This window comes from Pogona vitticeps, chromosome 1 (assembly GCF_051106095.1).
Source record: "Pogona vitticeps strain Pit_001003342236 chromosome 1, PviZW2.1, whole genome shotgun sequence".
In the NCBI taxonomy this organism is placed as follows: domain Eukaryota; kingdom Metazoa; phylum Chordata; class Lepidosauria; order Squamata; family Agamidae; genus Pogona; species Pogona vitticeps.
The window spans coordinates 273,404,487-273,418,866 of record NC_135783.1 but is presented as its reverse complement, the minus strand read 5'-3'; positions in this window follow the sequence as shown (position 1 = coordinate 273,418,866).

Here is a 14,380-nt window from a genome sequence, read left to right as displayed (position 1 = left end):
CCAGAATCCCCTGTCCAGCATGGATATTGTTGGGGATTATTGGAAGATGTATTCCAAAAAATAATTGTCCCAGCTATCCTGTAAAATGGCACAATATCTAGATAGATAACTAACTAACTAACTAACTAACTAACTAACTAACTAACTAACTAACTAACTAACTAAATAAATAAATAAATAAATAAATAAATAAATAAATAAATAAATAAATAAATAAATAAGATTGGGGCAGTTAGCCCCAATTGTATAATCCATACTGAATTATCATTAAAAGATCTGAACTATGTTGAGATCTTTTAATGATAATGGTATATGCATAGTTACTCCAAAGTAAGCCCCATTGGGTTCAGAGAAATTTAATTCCAGATAAGTGGGAGGCAAGATTAAATACTTCATCCAATAGCATGATGTTGTTTATCAATTCTTGAAAATCCAACCACCTTTCTTTTTAAAAACAAACAAACCACAAGATGTTACACTTGTTGGTGTCTTTTTCTTTGTACTTGTTTGAATTTGTTCTGCTCAGTTCAGCCAACAGCATCTGCCAGACACCCTGTTTCATCCACTGAAATATTTTCTAAAATTATATACAACTGACATCACTGGAACTATGTTTTGATTTCCGGAGCTTTTCCCAGTGTTCACTCTTGAATAATAGCATTACATTCATTTTCCCCCTTGATTCTCAAGAGGTCCCTTCTGAGGTAAAATGAACTTGGACTTTTTTTTCATTTTAAGCCTTTTAGCACACTTGAGGATGCGTGATGTCTCTTAGCAAGCACTGTTTATCAATGCTCTTAGTAATTTCAAAAGCTGTGATCCTTCTACTAATTCAACACTTTCCTTTCATGGTCATATGCTTTTGAAATATAAAGTCCTATTGTTCCGAAACTCTTTGATGGATCTATTAAAAATCTTATATCTAGCAACTGCTTAGTCACAGAAATATTTTTAAATGGTTTCAGTGCTGATGCACAATTTCAAAAAGACTCAAAAGTGTTCCTCCTTTCAAGAAACAGTAAATTATTGGGCAGGATCCTGCTGAGGAGTTTTGGGTAGGCAAGTTAAATTGTTTAATTCAGCTTGGTGAATTGCCATAACTTATCAAGGTACAGGGACCATTACTAGGCATAGCCCTCTGGAGCAGTTGGGGCATATCTTCTAATGCCACCGACACCTTGTAAATTAGTAGCAATTCCCCAGGGTAGATTGAGTAATCTCCTTCATGGATTACTGCCTTGTTGCGGCGAAGGGGCTTGAGTAATTCAGAGAAGCTATTGGCTATGCCGTGCAGGGACACCCAAGACGGACAGGTCATAGTGGAGAGTTCGGACTAAACACGATCCACCTGGAGCAGGAACTGGCAAGCCATTCCAGTATCTTTGCCAAGAAAACCCCGTGAACAGAAACAAAATGATGCTGGAAGATGAGCCCCTCAGGTTGGAAGACGTCCAACATGCTGCTCTCGTTCTCTCTTTCTCTCTATCTATCTATCTTTATCTACTCTGTTTGTGTAAATGTTGGAAATTGTTATTTCATATTAATTGTTTTTATTCTGTGTTTTGTGAGCTGCCCAGAGTAGACTATGTCTAAATGGGCGGCATATAAGCTCAATAAATAAATAAATAAATAATCTTCAACAGGATTTTGGCCAGTATAGTTGAAGTTACACCTGAAGGCTTACTTTTTCAGGGAAGTCCATGTCTTGCTGGTATGAGAAATGGCTTTCATTAATTTTACAGCAATTTCCAACTAGAGTTTCATCATGCTATTTCTCTGTCTCATTTAATGAACGTTATGGGGTTTTCACATAACATCTTTCTCCTCTCATAACCATCCCTTGTCTTTTCACGATGGCTTCTGCCTTTTCCCTTGCCACCAAAATTTATTAAGGGGAAAATATAAATAATGTTATATTTGAACTAGAAATGCAATGCATGTCAATATAGAGAGGAAGACTTTGAACAAATTCTGTGCACCTGCTTAGTCCAGGAGTTAACTGTTGTGTGGGCGGCATATAAATTAAATAAATTAAATAAATAAATAAATAAATAACTGTTGCCTCCAGCTCTCTCCTTCTGGCTCTTTATCTTGGAACTGGGCTTGGACTGGACATATATTATAATCTACCTATATTTTAAGCTCCCTTGAGTCCCTGTTCTGGGAGAAAGACTGGAAATAAAATAAAATCCCTCCAAGTAGAGGGCACCTTCAAATAGAGGACTGTTTTCTGTAAAGTAGAGCACATGACCAGCCTAGTTCACTGTCAAATTACTGGTGGCTAACATTCACTCCCAGGGTGGAAGCCAGAATGGTGTCTGTGACATCCCCTCAACACACATTGCCTTAGTTTAAAGTATATACCAGGTTTTAAGACACACACTTGGCTTATATGCCGAGTGGCCTTTAAGCTTAAATAAATAAATAAATGTGTGGAATTACAGTGGGGTCTTGACTTGAGAACTTAATCTGTATTGGAAGGCGGTTCTCAAGTCAAAAAGTCTGTAAGTCAAGTCTCCATTGACCTACAGTGCATTGAAAACCCATTAATCCCGTAACAGGCCGTTTTTGTTCCATTTTGGTTTTTTTCTGGTCTGTAAGTCAAATCTCAGTCTGCAAGTCAAACCTAAATTTTGCGGCCAGAGAAGTCTGTAACTCAAAAAGTCTGTAAGTCAAGCCGTCTGTAAGTCAAGGGTCCACTGTACAACTTTCTAGCTGAAACACAAAACACTGGCAATTACAAGGGGTAGCACTGCAAGCCACTTCCATGCTAATCAGCTTTGTTCCCAGCTGCTCAAGCTTAGGGTGAATAATTCACTTCCTTTATAATCCTCAAAAGATAAAATAGACTTTATACTTCCTTTTGAGTGATTATAGCCATGACTATGATAGGGCACTTAGAATGAATAAGGGGCAACTCAGAGCACAGATTGCCAGCTTCTTCATTCGAGAAACTACAGTCTAGCTAGCCAAATCGCTCAGGAGCTAGAACTCCTGGCCAAAATATTTTCATACTCCTTCCTCTATACACACTGTATATGTATGGGGACAAGGGGGGAGAGTCCAGCCCTTAGACTCAGGAAGCTTCCCAGTGCTAAGCAAGAGAAAGCTAGAAAAAGAAGGGTGCTCGTCATTGGAAAAGGACTCTGACAGGAGTGCCATCTTTTGCCTAACTTACGTCATTTTGTTCTTTTTTCTTTCGGCTGCCTCTACTACAATTCATGCTTGTCAAAAAACAACCCTGACATTTGCTTTGAGTTTGGGAGAGAAGTGGTTCACTGGTTAAAAAAAAAAAAGGAGCTGAGTTCTGGGATTTTCCCTTACTTTGTATCACGTTGTGAATGGTAATGAGCACAAAAGGGTATCCTGTAGATAGACCATCTTGACTGCTGTCATTGGTACTGTCAACATTCAGGCTACGCTTTGCTACGTAAAACTTGGCATTCTTTTTCCTGCTGGCAATGCAGGCATGATATTGTGTGGCAATATTGGGCCATTTCCTAGTGTCTCAATTGTGTATTTTTATTTTATTTTATTTATATACTGCCCATCTAGTGGCAAGCCACTACTCTGGGTGGTTTACAAAAGTCAAACACATACCCACAATGTCAGACCCCAAATTATACATGTTCTTGTTGTTGAGTCATTAAGTCATGTCCGACTCTTCGCGACTCCATGGATCAGAACACACCAGGCCCTCCTGTCTTCCAATGCCTCTTGGACTTTGGTCAAATTCATATTGGCAGCTTCGATGACACTGTCCAAACATCTTGTCCTCTGTTGTCTCCTTCTCCTCTTTCCATCACATTTTCCCAACAACAGGGTCTTTTCCAGGGAGTCTTCTCTGGCTCAACCACACTACCTGGGTTGTCTGGGACATCGAGATCTTTCTGGTATAATTCCTCTGTGTATTCTTGCTACCTCTTCTTGATGTCTTCTGCTTCTGTTAGGTCCCTACCATTTTTGTCCTTTATCATGTCCATCTTTGCACAAAATGTTCTTTTTATAGCTCCAATTTTCTTGAACAGAGCTCTGGTTTTTCCCTTTCTTTTCTTTTCCTCTTTTTCTTTGCATTGTTCATTTAAGAAGGCTCTCTTGTCTCTCCTTGCTATTCTTTGGAAGTCTGCATTCCATTTTGTGTAGCTTTCCCTATCTCCCTTGCATTTGGTTTCCCCTCTTCTCTACTATTTGTAAGGCCGCATTGGACAGCCACTTTGCTTTCTTGCATTTCCTTTTCTTTGGGATGGTTTTTGTTGCTGTCTCCTGTACAATGTTATGGGCCTCCATGCATAGTTCTTCAGGCAGTCTGTCCACCAAATCGAGTTCCTTAAATCTGTTTTTCACTTCCACTGTGTATTCATAAGGGATTAGGTTTAGATTATACCTGAGTAGCCCAATGGTTTTTCCTACTCTCTTTAGTTTAAGTTTGAGTTTTGTTTGCTATAGGAAGCTGATGATCAGAGCCACAATCAGCTCCAGGTCTAAATTTTGCTGACTTTATAGAGCTTCTCCATCTTTGGCTGCAGAGAACATAATCAATCTGATTTCGGTATTGCTCATCTGGTGATGTCCATGTGTAGAGTTGCCTCTTGTGTTGTTCTAAAAGATTGTTTGTGATAGTCAGCTTGTTCTCTTGGCAAAATTCTATTAGCCTTTGCCCTGCTTCATTTTGAACTCCAAGGCCAAACTTACCTGTTGTTCCTTTTATCTCTTGACTCCCTACTTTAGCTTTCCAATGCCCTATAATGAGAAGAGCATCTTTCTTTGGTGTCAGTTCTAGAAGGTATTGTAAGTCTTCACAGAATTGGTCAATTTCAGCCTCTTCAGCCTTGGTGGTTGGTCCATAAACTTGGATTGCTCTGATGTTGAAAGGTCTGCCTTCGATTCATATTGAAATCATTATATCATTTTTGAGATTGTATCCAACTGCAACTTTTCCTACTCTTTGGTTGACTATGAGGGCTACTCCATTTCTTCTACAGGATTCTTGCCCACAATAGTAGATATAATAATAGTCTGAATTGAATTCACCCATTCCTGTCCATTTTAGTTCACTGACGCCCAGGATGTCAATGTTTATTCTTGCCATCTTCTGTTTGACCACATCCAGCTTTCCAAGGTTCATAGATCTTACATTCCAGGTTCTTATGCATTTTTTCTTTCTTTGCAGCATTGGACTTCCCTTTCTCTTCCAGGTGCGTCTGTAGCTGAGAGCCCTTTCGGCTTTGGCCCAACAACTTCATTAGCTCTGGAGCTCCTTTACTTGTCCTCTGCTCTTCCTCAGTAGCATGTTGGACATCTTCCAACCTGAGGGGCTCATCTTCCAGCATCATATCTTTTAGCCTTTTGTTTCTGTCCATGGAGTTTTCTTGGAAAAGATACTGGAGTGTCTTGCCTGTTCCTGCTCCACGTGGATCGCATTTAGTCAGAATTCTCCACTATGACCTGTCCGTCTTGAGTGTCCCTGCATGGCATAGCCCATAGCTCCTCTGAATTACTCAATCCCCTTCAGCACAACAAGGCAGCAATTCATGAAGGGGTAAATTATACATAAGAATAACTAAATCAAGCATAAGCATAATATAGTATAACACACACCCCTGATGGTGACATGTAATTCAAATAAAGCTACAGAAGACACGTTGAGAATTCATAGATTACACTCCATGCATCTGAGGATATCTACAAAAGCATAATATAGAAGCAGAATATCTTACATTCATAAACTGGATATTTTCCAAAGAATTGGATTTCTTTATCACAGCAAAGTGAATATTTTAGTCTTTTTCAAAACACCCTCAGTTGTGTCATTGTTAAACTGAGAGCTGGGGAAACCTTTAAAAAATTACAACTCTCAGAATGGAAGTTCACCATGTTGGCTAGGGGATTCTGGGATTTGTACTCTAAAAATATTTTTTCCAGTGTCCTGATGTGATACAGCTGATAAACCCCTAAATGCCTTCCTTTCCCCATGTTGTGGAAAGCTATGTGAACAAAGCTTTAGTGTTTAACATTTACTTAGGAACAGATCATCCTGTTTTATAATCTAAGGCAGTGCTCTGAATGCAAGAACGTTGTTCACCTGTTTCTACCATTCAGAAGGGAGAAGGTCACAATTCCATCTGAAGTCAATGCAACAGATTGGCAGACACAGGATTATTCATGGGGTGTGCTCTCCTTACTGTGAGCACAAAGTGGACACAGATGTGAATTGAAGGAAGCTGGCCAGCTTTCCTCTTCCAACTTGGCAAGCCATTTGTGGAAAGCCTTACAGTAGCTGACAAATTTGGGGACGGCTTCAAAGGTCAGCCCTACTTTTATTACAGAAATGTGTGTAATGATACCCTTAATAGGATTCTATGTCTTTCCTTCCAAGTTTTATTTTTAACAAGAAAAACACCCTAGTTCCTTTTATTTCTCCCTCACCCTTCTTTCCCTTGAACATGTCATTAGCTGACAACTCACGTGAGAGCAAAAATGAAGAGAGGGAAAGATCATGCTGATGTATATTGCTGCTTGTGGTATTGGTTATGTGGCATGAAAATGTACATACAATATACATAACAGAAAGCAAAGCAACTGAGGGACAACAGAAATTGAAGCGCAAGTGAAATCAGCTGGTGAAAACAGATGTGCAAAGCGGCCAAATGTTCCATAGAAATTGGATATGTACAGTCGTGACTGCTGACTATAATATGTCAGCATCATTTTAAATAAATCCTTGGATTCAGAAAGGGCAGCAATTTGTGTTTGGAAGTGACATTTTGTTTTCTGTGCAGGCTTGTTAGGGAAAAGGGTAGATGGTGGGCTGGTTGTGAGCAACACTCCACACTGCAAGGGGCCCTTCCTTCAGCATCAGTTTTTTTCTTCCAAGCACTAATGATGCACGTAGATGTTTCTGGAATTACAAGCTGACTATGGTTTGGCAAGGGGATGGTAGAACTTGTGGCTAGCCTTCTGTCAGAAGAACAGCCTTTTCAATGGGCTTGCTAATTTTCACAATCTTTTATAGCCACAGATTTGAGCAGACTCACTTGGGGAGTGGGGGGAAAACAAGAGCCAGGATTTCTCCAGCATTGGAAAGCACAAGGCAAGCATCCATCCACTAGGGATTATATTCCTGTGGGGGCAAAAGATAACTAGAGTCACCTGAAGGGATTGCCCCTAAGGGCCAAACCACATATTAAGGAAAACTGGTGCTCCCTATAATTAGTTAGTTTTTGCTCAGAGATACACATGCTTTGGCTCTCAGACTTGCAAATTATGGCTGTGTTTGCGTTCCAATGACCAATCACAAAACAAAGATGGGTGGACTGCAAGATATAGAGATGAGGGAAAACATGTGCTATGACAAGTAGATGACTTCCAGCACTTAAGGAAATTATGACCAGTATCCTCTAGTGAGCCAAAGTAGTTTAACAAAAGAGTGTCAGGCTAGGACTCAGGAGATCTAGGTTCAAATGTCCACTTGGTCATGAAAATTCATTGGGGGATGGCACTGGTAAAATCATCCCTTTAATATTTTACATACTTTGAAAACCTTACTAGGGTCACCATATGTTGGAACTGTAACACACAGCTTGTAACACACAGCCTTCTTGTGTGAATGACATCACTGGCAGTAGCAAATTGTTAATATTTAAAGAATTCCTTTTCTAAATTCAGAATGCACACAACTCATGAGCAATAAGACAATGCAACACACACTGTAAAATATAAGAAGGATCTCTTTAATTAGCAGCAGTCTGCTGCATAGGTGGAGCTCCAAAGAAGGATAGTGTCCACAGGTCCTAATTATGTGCTAATCCTAATTTGCCTCTTATACATAATCTATCTCTGATTTGCCTATAGATTGATATTCCCAGGCTGACTTCACTCAGTCTCACCTTCACTTCTCTCAAAGTACACCACCCCAACCGTTTTACTGTCTCTGGCTTTCCTTTAAGGAACAGCTTTTTGTTTTGCTTAAAATAGTCCAGCTTCCATTCATGTCCATCACCCATTAAAGTTAGTATTACTGTACTTAACAAAAAGCATAGTGCAGCTATTCTGCCTTTCTTTTCTTTAATTTATTTCTTTGCTAAGAAAAAAAAGACAGAAGAACTTCTGGGAATGCACAGCACATGTTTAGACACACTTTTTGTCTGTTCTTGTTTATTACAATTGAAGGAATGCCTTTTCTGTGAGCTTAGAAAGAGTTATATTGCCAAAATCCTATTGCTTAGTTATACCTGTGAAAGGCAAACAGTGCAACTCACAGCAGGTTCTCACTGCTAATTAATGAATCACTGCTTGGATTTTCTAGTAGGTTTCCCCCCAATTATCCTTACTCCAAATAAACTTTTGTTAAGACTTCCTTGTTCCGTGCATCAGTGCAGTCGAATTGCAAATTTTTGAGCATTTCTCTCCCACAGTTTATTAGATTCTACACCACAGCTGTCCTGGGGAAGGGCTATAAAGTGTTGTTTGAGATACAGTTTCCAGCAGCTCCAGATAGCCAGGAAGAAGTCTTAATTATTATTATTTTTATAGCCGTGGCCCATTCCAGTTGACATTACTAGGCTACCCAGACTCATCATCTGTTGACTCAGCATAAGGCAACCTCTTCACACACAATCTCTTCATCTGGACACAGAAATTAAGCAAAAACAATCCCTGTTTTTCATTCTCTAACATCAATTTCTTCGTTCTCTAACATTAATTTCTGCCGGGTAGGTGGGGCTCATCAGCCATGGAAGGCAGCCCATCTAGGAGAAGGAAAACTCCTATTTCAAACCTCCACTGCCTTGTGGCCATATCCACTCATGGAAAAGGCTTCAGGAGTTAACCTAGAGGCAAAATCCGGAGCTGGAGTCCCGAAGGCAGCTCGTGTCGTTCTGCCAACTCCTGCGACGTTGCTGGAACCAGTCGTATTGGCTCTTGCCTTTCCATTGGACCATTTCAGCAATGTGGAGAGGGGGGATCTGCTGCTTGGGTAACAGCTTATCCTCCATATTATTTTACCCGGGCTTCATGCTCTGGAGACGACACTCCTCGATTCAGAGCATGTTACCATAGTCTCTCTAGACTGAAGGATGCCTATGCTAGAAAGAGTTACAGTATAAGGAAGATGTGATTTGCCTAGTGTTTTCAGATTACTATTTCCATCATTTCTGACCATTGTCCACAGAAGCTGGCAGGAGCTGGAGTTGAGCAACAGTGGCAACATGACTGGTCTATATGTATTTTTTGTGGGCAATCATCCCATCTGAAGACATAGCTTCATATCTGACTCCTACATAGCTCAGTGGGTTGGGTATCTGGCTGTGGAGCCAGAGGCTGGGAGTTCAATCCCCCACTAGGCCTCCTTGACAGGGTCTGGACTCGGTGATCCATAGGGTCCCCTCCAACACTGCAGTTCCAAATAATCTTAGAAATGATCCTTGACCACTGCTGATTTTGGATGTTGAGGGGATAGTGATGATGACTGGAATGGGTTTTGGTGAAAAAAAAAAACCCAGAGCTGGCCACTATCATTCATGTATGAATAACTTTAGTAAATGGGCTTTCCATGAAATGCTGCTCATTAAAACACTACCACCCAGAAGCATTAAGTATTACAAAATGTCACCACTAGATTTTCCTTGGGCCCAGACCTGTTGGCTAGATTATAATACTCCATGGGTTGATTTTCTATGCAATATACCTGTTTGGTTTGGGGCTCAGTTTAAGGTGCTTATTCTTACTCTGCAAGGCCTCAATAGCTTGAGACCTCCTTCTATATTTCCTAAAGGACCTCCTTCTACAGCATATATCCTCTGTTCAACTTTCCACAAGGAGTAAAATATCTTCAGTCATGGTGCTACTCTGTGTGAAACACTCTCAAGAAAGCCTGTCAAATCCTAACACTGAAGGTTCAATTACACACTCCATTCAACATCTAGTGTACAGTTTAGTCTCTATTCCCTTCCCTTCCCTTCCCTTCCCTTCCCTTCCCTTCCCTTCCCTTCCCTTCCCTTCCCTTCCCTTCTCACTTTTCATTTCACCTGTCAATTATAGTTTTTAATATTTAAAAAAAATTGTGGCAGGAAAAATAAGACATTTAAATGGGGAATATTTTATAACATGGACAATGGAAAAAGCATGTAATAGAAAATTAAAATATATTAGACTGTCCAAATATAGTATCAGTAAATTACATAATCTGACCAGGTATACTCAAATGGAGGGGGCTACAACATGGCCTGCCTGGCCCAGGAGATCCCTGGTTCAGGACATCACTTAGATAGAGATTAGGGCATGCTGATATCCCAGACCCATGGGAAACCTAGAGACCCATGACAGATTGTTTTGACTACATATAACATCAAGAGATTTCTAACATGTTTACGGAACATCTCAAAGGATACATGAATCTTGTTTTCGCAAACAAGGTGGAGAATATCTGCTTGGAGTGGGTGAGAATTATGTAATAACCTTTGAACTGTAGAGCGGGAAGGGACCCTATGGCTCATCGAGTCCAGCCAATCTTAATGGAGGCAAAGGAGGGAATCAACCGAATGTGATGTGACTTATTTACTCTAGCTTATGCTTTGCCACACTGTCTGTCATAGGGAGTCTATAAAAACAGGAGCCCTGTGAAGGCACTCAGATATTCCTCCATGGAATCTGACACACCCACCATGTGTTATGTACCATCAATCTGAAAGCAAATTTAAGGGATATTAATAAGGCATTTAAGGTAAGAGAGATATTTAAGGAGTGCTTTTTGTTGTTCCACACATACCCATGGGTTTCCATAGCTAGGCAGTGATTCCATAGCTAGGTCTCAGTCTGTCACTATCCACTATGCCACACTATACCACCTTCAAGACTGAGATACCATTTAAAAACCAAAAGCAAACAAAAACTCAATTAGTGGCAAAATTATTCCATTAACTGAATTGTATTATAGTTTTAGATGTATTTATTTATTTATTTAACTTACATGCCACCCACACTACCCAAAGGTCTCTGGGTTTACTCTAAGATTACTCTCTTAGACAAGTTTTGGAAGATGAACAAATGTTAACCCTTTCTTAGAGGATGTTTTCGATTATAGGCTCATACTGCCCACAATTGTGAGTGTTGTGCAGCTCATCCCTACTGGGAAGGACTGAACACCTATTAAACAAACAGCTAAACAAACTGCCATGAAATGCAAAATGGTTTTTGCTCATCTCTAGTCTAGAGATACCCATAGAATCTTAATAGTCTGATGAGAAGGGCTGTTTGGAAGAGAATTTACTACCACTATATATAATCCTCAAAAATAATTTTCCAGAAGTCATTTTAACTGTATGTAATGACTCAAATCTAGACTGGAAGATGTTCTATTTCCTTCTTTTCTGTTCATTTTCACGATCCTCCATGAATCCGCATTCCACAACCATTGGGTGTACTCAGATTTTGCTTGGTGGTTTAGATCTCCCCAAGTGTTTTTTGTACTTCTAACCACCTTGAGATTCTCTGTACTCTGATGCTTCTTAATTGCTATAGACATTCATGATGGTGGTGCTGGCAAAAGAAAGGGATACTTGTAATCATCCCTTCACCTATCTTTCCCACTCTAACCCTGTTTATTTCTCACCAACGATCGTGCTAAAATTCTAGTTGTAACAGATTTATATCTTCAAAGCTTGATTTTCTTTACCCACAGGGTCCTCAGCTTTAAAAGATCAAGGGTGGTGGTGGTGGCAGTGAGGGGGAGCAGGAGAAGACATGGTAATCACTTATGAATATTTGAACATTGCAAACACTAAGAAAGGGGGGGAGTTACTTACTTAATTAGACTATGTGAAGCTATATCTGAAAGATATAATACAAAAGGATACAACTAAGTCAATCTGGTGATTACGAAAAATTCTAAAACAATGACCTGTGACTTGTAGAGCCATTATCACAACTGCACTGAACTGAACAGGACAGGCTGCACTGTAAGAGCGAAGACTGTTTCATTGGGCAGAATTCAGTTTAGCTTTTATATACACTCAAGAAGACTGGTGGAAGAGATAGCAGCTTGCTGATTGTATGTCTGGTCACATGTCCAGCAATTTATTCATTAGCTACAGTGATTGCCTCTTGTAGGTGTATAAAAATGCAATACCATGTCTACCTTTATTCATAACTAGCTGCTATAGACCATATTTAGCCACTGACATATCTAACTCAGTGTTAGCTAACCATGGGCTGGCAGCTGCTCTTCAAGCTTTTGAGCAGAGGCATCCCAGAGTCCCATTCATTAATGTGAGGGATGATCTGCCTGCAAAGCAAGTGCTGCATGACTTGACTATGTTAAGAAATATCTATCCGGTTCTTTGATATTTTTACTTCCAGGATGGCTCAAAGGAGAATGATCAACAAAGTAATAGAACTAAGGCATCAACTAACTGAATTAAAAAAAAGTTAGAACCTTGGGGACTGTAAAAGCAGAACAGCAAGCTGCAGCAAAATAAAGTCCATTGAGAGAATATTTTTGAAGACCTAGTAAAGAGGAAGTGCTTCACATTGGATAGATACTGAAGTAGGTCCCCAGTTAAACATCCCCAGGAAAATGTGTAGTGGAGAGCAAGTCATCTACTTCATAATGCAGAGGCACTCTGAGGGAACCTCCCCTCTTCAAAACTCTCAATTTACAAGCCAGTTCAGAGGTGGAAGGTAGCTGTTTTGCTCACCTTTTAAGACTTTGAATCAAATAACTCATTGAAAAAATGCAAATTTCCTGTAGACATGGCCTCTTTGTATTCGTATCATTGGGGATATAAATATGAATAGGAGCACCACAGGTGCCACAGAGGCCCATTCCTTCCACCCAGAACCAACTGGTCCACTCAGTGTTTGTAGCATGGTGCTCAGCTCTGTTGTCTTCATCATACAGGGAACCCAGCTGGCTTTTCCCTACCTCCCGAATGCAGCTAACCACTGGTGCAGAGGTGGAATGGGGAGTCTCCCTGCTCAACTGATGAGTGGTTGGTTACGCGGGAAAGTGGGGAGGAGCCAGCTGGGCTCCTTCTGTGATTGGCATAATGACAACAGAGTTGAGCATCATGCTGTAAATGGCAAGTGGACCAGCTGGCTCTGGAAGGAGGGAATGGGACTCTATGGCACCTGTGGTGCAGCTATTCATATTTGTATCCCCAGGGATATGAATAGGAATAACCCATGTCTAATTTCCAGTTATTACATTTTCTGCCCTGGCATGCAGCATTGTCAAAGCAAAATCCAACTCTCACATCTAGAAAGTGAAGCCTGTGTTTACTCCAAAAGAGCCAATCAAAAGCAACAAGCAAGGTGAAATACAAAATGCAAAATGAGGCACGCTCATGCCAGCACTACCAAACATCTTTTGTTTAGGCGGTTCTGCTTCTAATAATATGCTAAATGTATTGTCTAATTAGGGCCTCAGACCTCTTATAAGAAGTGAAAGGATTTGCAAAGAAAGATGTAGCTTTGAGCATTGTAATTAAAAAGTAGCAAGCAAATGTTTTAACTCACGTTAAAATATTACAATTATTACCACCACTGGAGTCTGGTGGCTTCAGTATCAGAAGATGGTGAATCTACTGCAGGCTTTACTCTGCACTTCAAAGAAGTATGCAGGGCATTGTCCAAATTTCACGAATGAAATTTAGCACCATGGATAGCTCCCGTAAAATTCAGACTACAACATGGAACAGAGTCACTAGCCCTGTGTCATGGAGTGCTCTAATTCAAGGCTCCAGACAGTCTTGTAATCCTGTTAAAACATGTTTCCTTTAAGGGGGAGAAGATGAAGAGGAAATCTTGGTTCTGTCACATTTCTTCCCAGGCCACTGCAGGAAAGAATGCAAGAGAATCTAATTCCAAATTCCAAATGAGCTCTTCCTTCCTTCCTTCCTTCCTTCCTTCCTTCCTTCCTTCCTTCCTTCCTTCCTTCCTTCCTTCCTTCCTTCCTTCCTTCCTTCCTTCCTTCCTTCCTTCCTTCCTTCCTTCCTTCCTTGCCAATGGAAAAGGTGAATTCTGAACACTGCTTCTACCTCACTGAAATTAAATAATTCTGAAGTGACCTATTGCTCACTGAATAATGATTTTCACAGCAGCCTAGCTTGGGTGAAAATTTCAGATTTCAACACTTTAGGGGAAATAATCAAGTCAATTGAATACTATTTTCTGTTGATGGCAAGGAAATCTAGCATTATTTCACCAGTATTAAACACTTTAAAATGTACTTAGTTCCACAGGAAATATAAAAGAAAAAGCATGCACTCAGTGAAACCAGTAGTATTAAACCACTCCACCTGGATGCTCTCTTATCTTCTTTTGGGCTAATCTTTAAGTTTTTGAAACCAGAAAAAGTGCTGTTCCATGCTGCCCCCATGGTCCA